Below are 11,032 nucleotides of genomic sequence, written 5' to 3'. Positions count from 1 at the left end.
ATTATAAGGGCGCCTTACTTTTCTCCCTCATCAAAAGCGGCCGTCGTAGCTGGGATTGAATCCACATATTTAGGTTCAGCAGTCGAGCGCCCTGACAACACAGCCACCGCGGCTGGATTTTTCTATTTTTTTTAAACGACCTCAACAACATTCTGTACGCATTGTTTACTGTACGAGTCTGTGTTCTCGTTTTGCTGCCATGCATGGCTCATACCATCGGAGCCGTGACTTAAGGAAGGCTTACACTTGCATGTAGCTACCATGACGGCAGCTACTGTTTGATGCCTTCTTTCACCCTCTGTACACCGACACTATCTGATGTCAGCGACATGAAACTTCCGAAGTGCGTCTACATATAATTCTTTGAGTGCAACGCTCCGCGTGAAATCAGTTAGGGTAGGATTTGTTCGCACACATGTCACATGTTCATTTCAGGCGTGCTATACGTTCCTAGAACAAGGGCTTCAAACTGCTTCAGGCGATCGAACCGTGATACTAGTATTGGAGCGCTACGGTTTTCACGTTGGTTTCTACTTTATTACAGTAGTACATCGATGCTATCGGTGAAATCCGATCGTTCCCAATAAGAGCACAAGACTGACCGAGCCAATGCGCAACGGGGCCCTGTGCCAGCTGCGCCATGGGTTTCATCCTAGTCCTAAAATTTCATGCTCAGGGGCCCTTTTTGGTACACGATGTTCAGTAAATGTATCCTCTTAGAGCCACCAAGCATCAAAAGCAACCCGTCGTCGTGGGCAAGTGGCAATGTGCAGCAGGCAGGACTCTATAGACTTGATCCCGGCCATGCATGGGGCCGCATTTAGATGGAAGCGAAGTTAGAGAAGATGAAAAGAAAGAAAAACAAGAAATGGCGGAGGTTTGACCTTCCTTAAACCTGGTTATAATGAGAGTAAGCACACGCCGCTGTGGCTCAGTGGTGAAGACGCTCGGCTACTGAAACCGAAGGCACGGGTTCGAATCCGCTCCGATGGCTATTTGTGTCTAAGCACTACACGCGGACTAACTATGCTCCGTTCAATAGATATGGTGCGAAAGTACGCAAGTAGTCCAGAAAAAAAAAAAAAAAGTATTGCTACGCTGGTTTCGTGGCCGAGTGACTTGAAGCGCCGCACTTTAGAATGCGACCCGGAACTCCGGCTGCGTAGGTTCGCATCGACCTCACTGCTTCTTTCTACCGGCATTTTATTTTTGATATCACTTAATTCATCATATTTTCTTCGGACGGCTTCAATACTGCACTATTTAGAAATAATACGATTAGGTGAAGCGGCCTATACTGCACGATCCAGGCCATCTGTAACTTTTCTTTTCGCCGTTGCTGGGGCAACTTCTTCCTGGGTCTTCCTGGAGGTACCGGCCATGCCATGGACGATTCCGGGCCACCAGCAGAGAAGCGGATAGAGGTTTCTTCAAGACGACCGGGGACCGACTTATACCAACCCAGTGTGGAGTAGCGCGAAGCACTTCGCCGGAGTCGTTGATCATTTTTTTAGGTTTCTCAATCTCTGACTATATCAATGACATTTTTTTTCCCATTTTTTTTTTGTGGTATTCCCTTACAATGCATGCCCTGTTACTTTTTCTTTTTTTTTTTTTTTATTCAAGAGCTGCATTATTATGTGGCATGAGAGAGCAAAATGTTGATATTTACGGGTGAAAAGAGTTTTTACGCCACATTAGAATTACATATTCATCCGTGTTAAGGAAAGAGATAAATTCGCACCGCAGTGTGTTTTGTGTTGTCGCAGTAAAGCCTTGACCTTTGTTCTGTTTTATTCTTGGTAGTCCATTTCGCGCACCTCGACGACAGGTTTTCAGCGCGGTTTCGTCCAGTGTTGATTCTTTTTTATTTAAAGCTTTTCTGTTGATCCGGAATAAACCGGTGTTTTTAAGAAAGACCGTTTTTCACTCGTTGGGCGAGACCATCTCTCGCGGACCCGTATTCTAGAAGGCGGAGCCTTCAAGTGAGAAAAATGTTAACTCCTAGCTGTTTCTAGGTGTCTTGCACACAGCCGTAACAAAAATATCAATGTCCAATAATGTAATGAACAAGAGTGCAACTTTAGCAATACTAACTTGATTATGGATGCGCCGCTCCGAGCTCCATGTCCTCGAATAAACGTGACGGCGGCAAGCCATCATGTGTACTCGCCTTATGAAGGGCCTGCCTTCTTGGTCATCCGGAGCGAAAATATTTCTCTTGCCCTGGCTAAAGGCAGCTCCGTAAACGTTTAGAAGAGACAGCACACAGCAGGTTATGGGGGTGTTTTCGAAGCAGCGGGGTGGCGCAGATATCAAAACCGGGGTGCACGTGCCCTTTGCTTGCATGGCGGTTGCCCGCTAAGTGGCGCAGCTGACGACCGCCTTCCCCTCGTCATGTCGATCTCTCTCGCGCGCATAGAGCTCACTCTTGATCATCTGATGGGTTGATCTCACAAGTTAAATACCACTCACAAGTCACACAAGCTCTTCAACGCCACTTACATCTTCATCGCTGAAATTAGCGCTCGACTCATCCGAGGCTGAATACAGCCGGTTCTATGCCAATGTCTAGAATCATGTCAAGTTGTCAAACCTCAGCCTCAACTTGTTGCACATGAGCACAATAGTTTCCCCAGTTTTCTCGGCTTACGGATACCAGTGCTTCCGGTAGGAGAGTTGCAACCTCATCCAAAGTGAAACTTTTGTTCCTACTCGCAATATAGTCCTTCAATTGGCTCTAAACAAGTTCATTTCGGTTGAACTCGCAATGATACGGCTGTACACGGCGCACTTCGTGCCCGCAGATAGCCGCCAAGGTAACGATCCTTAGCACAGTGCTTGGTGGGCTGAACTTTTTTGCAAGCTCAAGAAGTTCTGCCCTCACTATGTCCGCAGTCCAGGGGATACCTTTCTTTTTCGCCCAAAACTGAATATCATCTTTGAGGGTAGATGTGGTGGGGGGCGCGTTGCCCGTGACAACGACGCTGTTGTCAGGAATGTTGGGAAAAAGCTTCTCAGTGAGCCACTCTTCGAATTATTTCCCATCGATCTCTGAGTGGTAATCGGCACTGTTTCCTTTCTTTGCTCGAAGAACTCACCAGCTTCTTGAACAAAGCCTGCCTCATTGCTTCCAGCATGAACACCGATCCAACGGACTCCTTTGTCCGAGCGCGCCGCCAACCCCGTTGTGAGGCCTTTCAGGAAGGCGTTCTGGGATGACTTGACAGTTTTGTCCTGCCAGACGTGTTCTTTTATGTGTTCTCCATTCACCAAAGATTCATCTAAGTATATGATGCACCTGTAGACAATCAAACAAAATAGTGGACAAGTCAATGCACGTCATTAAACGTACTCATTGCTATGCCACTGCAGTGATAGGAATCTGCACGAATATCTATAGTTGAAAACACAGCCGAGGAGAATATCGTACTGAAAATAAGTTCGAAATATTATTTATTGATACATCTTTATTCATTGGTCGTCAAGTAATATGCAGAGTCTCAAATTCATTGTCAAAATGCAACAAGCGTTCCGTCGCTCGTTGAGACAATAATAATAATAAAAAAAAAACAATAACAGCAGTGGTACCGGTAGCTTTACCGTGCGCCTCCCGGAGGAATATCCTCCGATGACGACGAGTTATAATATGGTTATAATAAAAGAACTGAAGTACTGTGCCAATACTGATGCCGTAACCAATGCGGATTCTTTTTTCTTTTTTTGCCTTTTGTTGTCACAGAGAGCAGGAATCTAACGGTTAATTGCGATTCAGGCAAGCACTCCAACCAATAATAGCATGAAATATAAAAGCGCAGTCTCTAAATGCCACCTATGTACCAGCCTTCAGCCGGGCAGTCAAGCCTTTTATTTTTATTTCTTTTCTCAGGACGCAACACATCATTATTTCAGCCCCTGTAGGATTCTGGTGTTACGATTACGAAGTTGTAAGCGTTAACGCCATGCGTATCAGAAAACCTGAATGTGCGGCATGAGAAAAGATGCAAAAAAACATTCGTACTTGTTCTGGCTTCGGAATTCCTTAGTCGCCCGTCTTCGACGGCAGGCAATGATGTCACGGTACTCGATGAGTGCAAGGTCACGTTTTTTTTTCTTCAAAGGTGAACCAAATGTCCTTCAGTAACCCCCAATAAGGTAGTTTACTTGAACTTCGGCAGGTCGCCGTCTTAGTTGGCAGCCCTCTGCAGACTGTATGGGATCCCTCTTCTTATATACGGCATGCACCTTTAGACGAATAGCCTGCACTTTTTTAAAGCTGTCATGCTTGACCGTTCGAATGCTTGCCATCTTCACGTTGCGAAGTCACCGTTTTGGAGACTGATCGAATATTTAGGTGAATCCCTCAAAGTGGAGTAGATTTCTAATAAGGTAGTATTTACTCACTGACATCCACCCAAGCGCAGCCGGCTACAAAGGAAAGCTATACAGCTTTCTCAGAAACTTCCCAGTTAAAGAAAAATTCGTCCTGGTCCGGGGACGAATTTTTCTTTAACTGGCAAGTTTCCGCGAAAGCTGTATAGCTTTCCTTTATAGCCGGCTGCGCTTGGGTGGATGTCAATGAGCAATTATTCCTTTATTACAAATGACTCCACCTTGGGGTATTCCCCTAAATATTTGACCAACACCATTCCCACTTCGCTCTCGCCCTACCATCTGATGTACTGGCCGTCCTGGTTAGCTCAGTCGGTAGAGCGACTGCCCCGGAAAGGCGGTGGTCTCAGGTTTCTGGAACAGGACGAATTTTTCTTTAACTACCAAGTTTCTGAGAAAGCTGTATAGATTTCCTTTGTAGCCGTATGACAGCGCTTTGATGGATGTCAGTTAGTAATTACTCCCTTATTTACGCTTTAGAGACGTCAAAAACCCAAGCAGACTGCCTTGTATTTGGCGACGGTGCTGTCAGACACTCTTGTATCTTCGCTCACAACGTTCAGTAAATCCCGGAGAGATTTCTGAGGGAAACGCATTTTATTACAGGCGTACACGTTCGCAGTCACTTGCTGAGCGTGCCTGGACATCTTCGAAGTACGAACTTTAGAAAAAATTCTTCCAGGAGAGGGGACCGAGACCGCTGCATTGGACGCCATTTTCTCAAAAGTGTGATGCGAGCTGCACATTCCGGCGATATTAATGCTAAACCTGCTTTGAAGTGCCAAACAATAATTGATAATGAAGTAATTCATAAGTAATTAAGGGTGACAGATCAGGTCGAGGGACTGTTTTCTGCAGCGGTGCTGCAGCGTCCTACATGATGCCAAAATGTATACGAGCGCCCCGTTGTGCAGCATATGTTGCGGAGTATTTGGTGCCCCATTCCTCCAGTGCATGTGTCACAAGCTGTCTCACCTATACCGCGGAAGTTGCAGGATCTCCTGCCTCACATATAGAGCGAAACTCACGGGATCTCCCTGCTCCTCTGAGCAGGCTTCGACATGACTTTCGGGGCAGCGACCGCATATTCTTGACGCGGGCACTGCGCAGCCAGCCGAGAGTATTAAAACACATACCGCAGCATGCCCGCGGCAGTGCGCTCTGGGAAGATTAAGTCTTCCGGGCCTCTCTCGCGGCCGCTCCGGGAAAGCGTCTTGTGTTTCACCGAGCCCGCGATCAACAAATCGTTCTCGTCTGTACGACCGCCGCTACCGATCAACCCAGACTTCGACGCCTCAGCTAAAAAGAAAGCCGTGGGAATTCCTTTTTGACACAGACTTGTTTAATCGAACATTGTTTTCGCCTTTGTTAACCTTTACCTGACTTAGCAATGCTTTTTCTTTGCTGTGTTTACTATGTAACCATTGTCCATACTTATTATATCTGGAATACTTGATTTGTTATCTTTATAGTTTTCTCTTATCGCAGTGTTTTGTTCATTTTCGGGTTTTTCATCTTGGTATTTACCGAGTTTTTTTTTTTATCACATTTGTGTCGTGGCGTTTTATTTTTTTATTGTACTTTGTTATTATGCAGTGTAATTTGGACTACTGTCTATAAATATTCAATTGTTTGTAAAAGTGACTTTCTTGAACTTATTCCTCAATCGCACACCGACACACGTACTTCACGGGTTGACCGGCCTAACTTTTAAATGTGTTCTCAAACCTCATAGAGTGACGACGGGTAACCGTAAAGGGGATCCCGCGCCTTTTTCAACCGTAAGGTGGGGGTTTGTGACAGCATGTTCTTCCAGTGTTAGGTCGCTTCCAGAGCTTTCTTTGTGCATGTATATATCTCGCTGTGAGGAGCATCGTGCTGCGCGCCGGGGATAAAGTATTTGTGTTGTACGGTAACATTATGCCAGTCACTGAGCCTGTTAAGGCTTATGAACGCTGCAAAAAAAAATACAATAAAGGAAATAAAAGAACAGTAGATGGACGAAGGGATGAATACGCTTCGACAATAGGTTTTCGCACATCGTTCTCAAACATGAAATCTAGCCAGTGACAGTGACGAAAAAACATTTGTGTCAGAGGGAATATATAGTGAATGGACTTTTTTATAATTGCCTTTTGGGTTTCTAGCTGCTTAGTAAGGACAAAAAAAAAAAAGAAGAAAGATAGGGCAAGAAATGGGAGCTCTCTGTGCAGATTACAACAACGCTCTTGCCCGCCTCAGCGCTAAAGCCGGAAAAATAGAACGTTGTATACTAGAAAGACGCGCTTGATACAAACTGGAATGCGAAAGCGTCACTCTCTCCAGCCCTTTTTAATTTTGTAAATGGCCCACAACTTCAGCGCATTCACAAAACATCCTTTCGCTTGCTTCCATTCTCTACTCATCTCGATTGCACAAATCTTCCTTCTTTTTCTTTTCTCTCCTGAGTTAACACGGCGTTCGATTTGCCCATCTATTCTCCACGTTTCGACCTAAAGAGGGAGAAATTATGCCCTGCCTTTTTTTTCTTTTTTTGCACACAAAGGTGCTGTTTTATATATTTTTTTCTTGCGAACCGATTTCGTGCGCACTAAACCAGCATGTATTAGATAATAAAAATACTGCTTTTTGTCACTCTGAGCAAGAGTCATATTTTTCCCTGATTTCAGAAAACTTCAAGTGCTGAGAGGCAGCACGATTGAAAAATAATAACGGGGAGGCTGCTTTCCTTTTCCCTCCATCCTTCTTTTTTTCCGGTCCACAATTGGCTGACACCGTTTACTTTCAACGGAACGTCATTCTGATTTTTTTTTCTGCACGAGGGTAGGGTGAGGAGGCGGGGGGGGGGGGGGGAGTGGGGTAGGGTGATGCTTGATTTTATGTATGTGGTTGAAAAGGGATAAGCTGACGGTACTAGCGCTAGCCAGGACACCGAATATCGTGCATGCATTCCTGCCTTTGTTTCCCTAATGTTCCCAAATATCAAGAAAGCGGCAATGTCAAGACATTATTACGTCACACAACAATGAATCACATATTGCTGTTGCCTTACGCTCACAGTTAACAGGAGCTGAGAGGGTACGGCGGCTGTAACCGTTTTGTTGCAATTTGCAGTTACTCCACTACAGAACGTTCGGCGCTCACCATCATAACAATTCTTGGACGAGGGTGCGTTTCGATGGAGGCGAAACGAAGTGGCGTCCGTGTGCTGTGCGATGTCAGCGCACGTTAAAGATCCCCAGGTGGTCGAAATTACTCCGTAGCCCTCCACTACGGCTCCTATTTTTCTTTTTCCCCTTTCTCTCCCACCTTTCTTCCCTTCCCTATGGCACGGTACAGGTGTCCTCAGAGAAGACTGTGACAGATACTGCGCCTATCCCGTCTTGTGAACCAATTATTATTTTTAATATTAGGGTATCGTCTTGTTAAAATGTATTGAACAGATTTTCGATGCACTAATTGTTCGCACTTTTGCACGCACAAAGCAATTTTTTATCCCAGCAAAGCTGCTGTGGCTCGTAGAACAAAATCACTTGATTTATAGTAGTTTATTTTTCTTCCAGGTTGTACAGGTGGTAAGCGGTGATCCATGCCCATCCGTTATTACTTGAACTAGTCAAGTCATTAACACCGCTATGATGGCGATGGTTTTACTGTGTGTGCAACCCTGAACGTGCCCAAATATAAGGCGCGAGAACGTGCGTGGCTTGCGTGCTACCATAAGACGCCTGCGCTCTGTCTTGACCGCTCCCGTCTCATCCTGTCTGCGAAGGGTTGCGGGAAAAAGGTTATACCCTTGTCCCTCACACATGCACAGGGCCTTTCTGGTTGCCACTTGTTGGGATAAACCGATGACGAAAATGCAAGTGGTTCAAGAAAGGGCAGATCGGACGACGTGTAAACGGCCTACTGTCGTCATCATCCTGCGCATAACATGGCCAGAGTACCAGCCAGTACATTGGATGCCCCACTCGAAAAAATTTGCCGGCCCAAGACGGCTTGGCAGACGCCCGAGACGCAGATCAAGAGCGGCTGCTCCGCTCGTGGGGAAGGAGGAGCACCAAAGATGGTGAGTGAGGAAGGAGTGCGCGGCGAGGGAGATAGCGCAGAAGCGAAAGCCACGTGACGAAGCGGAGACTGCGTGCCATACCGGCTGGCGATAATCATAAATAACGGGTAACCCGCCGCCGCCTGGCCGCGCGACGCGAAAGCAGCGGCCGGGTTTCGTCGCAGGGCCATCCATCTCTCGGCGCGAGTAGCGCTACTTGCGAGTGGAGGGGGGAAGCCCGATCGGCGCGCCATCTCTCCCGGCGAGGAGGCCGGCATCCTTTTGTCTGGATCCTTGATGGATGACGAGAACACGTTTTTTTTGCGCATTGTTCGCGGAGTGCTACCCCGGACGGGATCCTGTCAGCGGCGACAGAACTGCCGAGCCTTTTAAGTTGATCAGCTGAACACGACGCCCTCCCAGGCGCTCTGCGCGCCGGCACACTGATGAACCAATCGCCAGGGGCGGCGGGGAAGCGACAGAGAATAATTATTGCTCACCCCTGCAGCACCAGAATGCTGCTGAGCGCCACGGAAACTCCCAAGGAGAGTGCCTGCGTTCACGGCTCCCAAAGCCTCGTCTCGAGAGCGCCCCTTCGAGCGTGGAACATGCCGCCTGTTCCTGTCGCCATGGCCGTTAGCCATGTTGGAAGTGACAACTGCGTCGCGGGGTATCAATTTACTCCCAGGCATAATGGATGTATTTTGTTCACTTGTCGCGGACTTGACAAAGGCAGAAACCTTGTATAAGCACTTTGTATCATTTTACAGGTGTATTGTAGCCGTATAAGTGCAGTATATGAATGGCGATGACATTTCATCTACAACTTCATTGAACGGCGTTCACTAAAACCACTGCTCAACAATTAGACTTCTCCTGAACAATGTTGGCCAGCCGGCAGAGCTGAAGAAGGGAAAGCGCATCTTGCAGTTGCTTAGTGCAGGTGCGCACTGCAGGGCTTTACTTATTTCCTCATAAAATTCTACTCTGATGATCCCTTGAGCTGTTTTAAGCAGCACACCAGGCATCGACAAAGCTGCAGCGTGTATTCTAATATAGTTTGCGCTCTGTGCGTGCTCCCACGGCTACTTTAACCTCTTAATAGATTCCAGGACGCTGATAAACATGCACTCCGAAAACTGTGGTACTAAAAGAAAATTTGAATTTCTGTCCTTACTTACGAATGAATATGCTGGCGAACTCTGGACATTATGTTTATCGAAGTCTTTTTGTTGATTGTAGGTAGGAAAAAAGAAAAAAAGAAAAATAAGCTCTCAGTAAAGCACACTTCGCCCTGTTGAAGAGCATTGTACGACACTACTGCTGGAGAAATGCATGTGACTTTCCTCCACTTAAGACCTCCTCCTTCTCGCAACATTGAGCTCGACCGATCTCAAGTGCCCAATGGCGCCTTCTCTCTCTCCACAAACTAAATGCCATTTGACCGTCTTTCTCCCCCACGAAAGTACGCACGTTTTTATTACGACGACGACAACGACTGCCTTCTCCGTTCCAAAGACAGCTGCCACTAGTATAGAATGCGAACCAGGGTAATATTTCGTAAAAAATGTTTTGCCGAACAATTTTTTTTTTCGTAATTTCGCCGGCGCGGAATTTGAAACCCAAGTCTGTTAACGACATTTTTTGCTAGCTACCAATCTGGATATAAAGGGATGAACTCGTCATCACTTGATACTTCGGGCAACACAGAATATGTATGAGGCGTAGGGGTGTCAGCGCCGGGACGCGGCAGTGCGTGTCGGTGAAGCTGAGGAAACGCGACTTTGGCGTCAAGATTGCATAGTTCTGCATGCACAAGCCAAAGGAAGCAAGCGCTGCAAGTAAGCGCAAACCGAATGAGTCGCGATGTTTCGAAAGCAGTCCTGTGAGAGACAAAAGGCATTGCCGACTGCCGGTATCACTGCAATGCTACATCTGAATTTTGCTCTTCAGTGTCTTAATCATAATGACACCTATTATATTTAACTACATCACCAGCTTTGGTGCATATGGTCAGGTACTCGCATCCGTATCAAACCTGAAGCGCGGCAAGGTTTTGTACGGAATCTTAGAATAGGGCTAAATATCAAGATTGTTATATGAAGAACTTGAAAAGTAATGGACCGATCAGCTTAATTCCTTTGCTTACAAGGTATTTAGTAAGATCGTCTCTGATAGAACACGAAAAACATTAGACTTAGGCAACCGAAAGACCAGGCTGACTTCAGTAAGAGCTACTAGACAACAGGCCATATTCACAACATCCATGAAGTGATAGAGAAATTCACCAAATATAACCCACCTCTATATATATAGCCTTCGTAAATTAGGAGAAAACCCTTCACTTATTCTGAACCACAGCAGTTCAGTTCAGTTCAGTCGTTCAGCCGTGTCCGACTCTTCGTGACCCTATGGACCATATCACGCCACGCTTTCCGGTCTCTCACTATCTTCCTAACATCACATAACTTCACCTGCAGCGCCTCGAGGATGCCATCTAACCATCGCGTTCGCTGCATACCCCTTCTCCGGTGACACTCAACCTTTCCTAACATCAAATCTTTCTCCAGCGACTCCTCTCTTCTCATCAGA

At 46.4% G+C, this 11,032-nt stretch overlaps 1 pseudogene; it reads right to left on the bottom strand.

The window, feature by feature from the left end:
- Positions 1 to 2,478: 2,478 nt before the first annotated feature.
- On the bottom strand, positions 2,479 to 9,084 carry LOC146204272 (uncharacterized; annotated as a pseudogene).
- Positions 9,085 to 11,032: the final 1,948 nt, after the last annotated feature.

The sequence above is a fragment of the Amblyomma maculatum genome, chromosome 1 (genome assembly GCF_055883805.1).
Source record: "Amblyomma maculatum isolate TAMU_Amacu chromosome 1, ASM5588380v1, whole genome shotgun sequence".
NCBI lineage: Eukaryota > Metazoa > Arthropoda > Arachnida > Ixodida > Ixodidae > Amblyomma > Amblyomma maculatum.
Note: the sequence above shows the minus strand (reverse complement) of the source record. Positions and strands in the feature narration are given on the sequence as shown.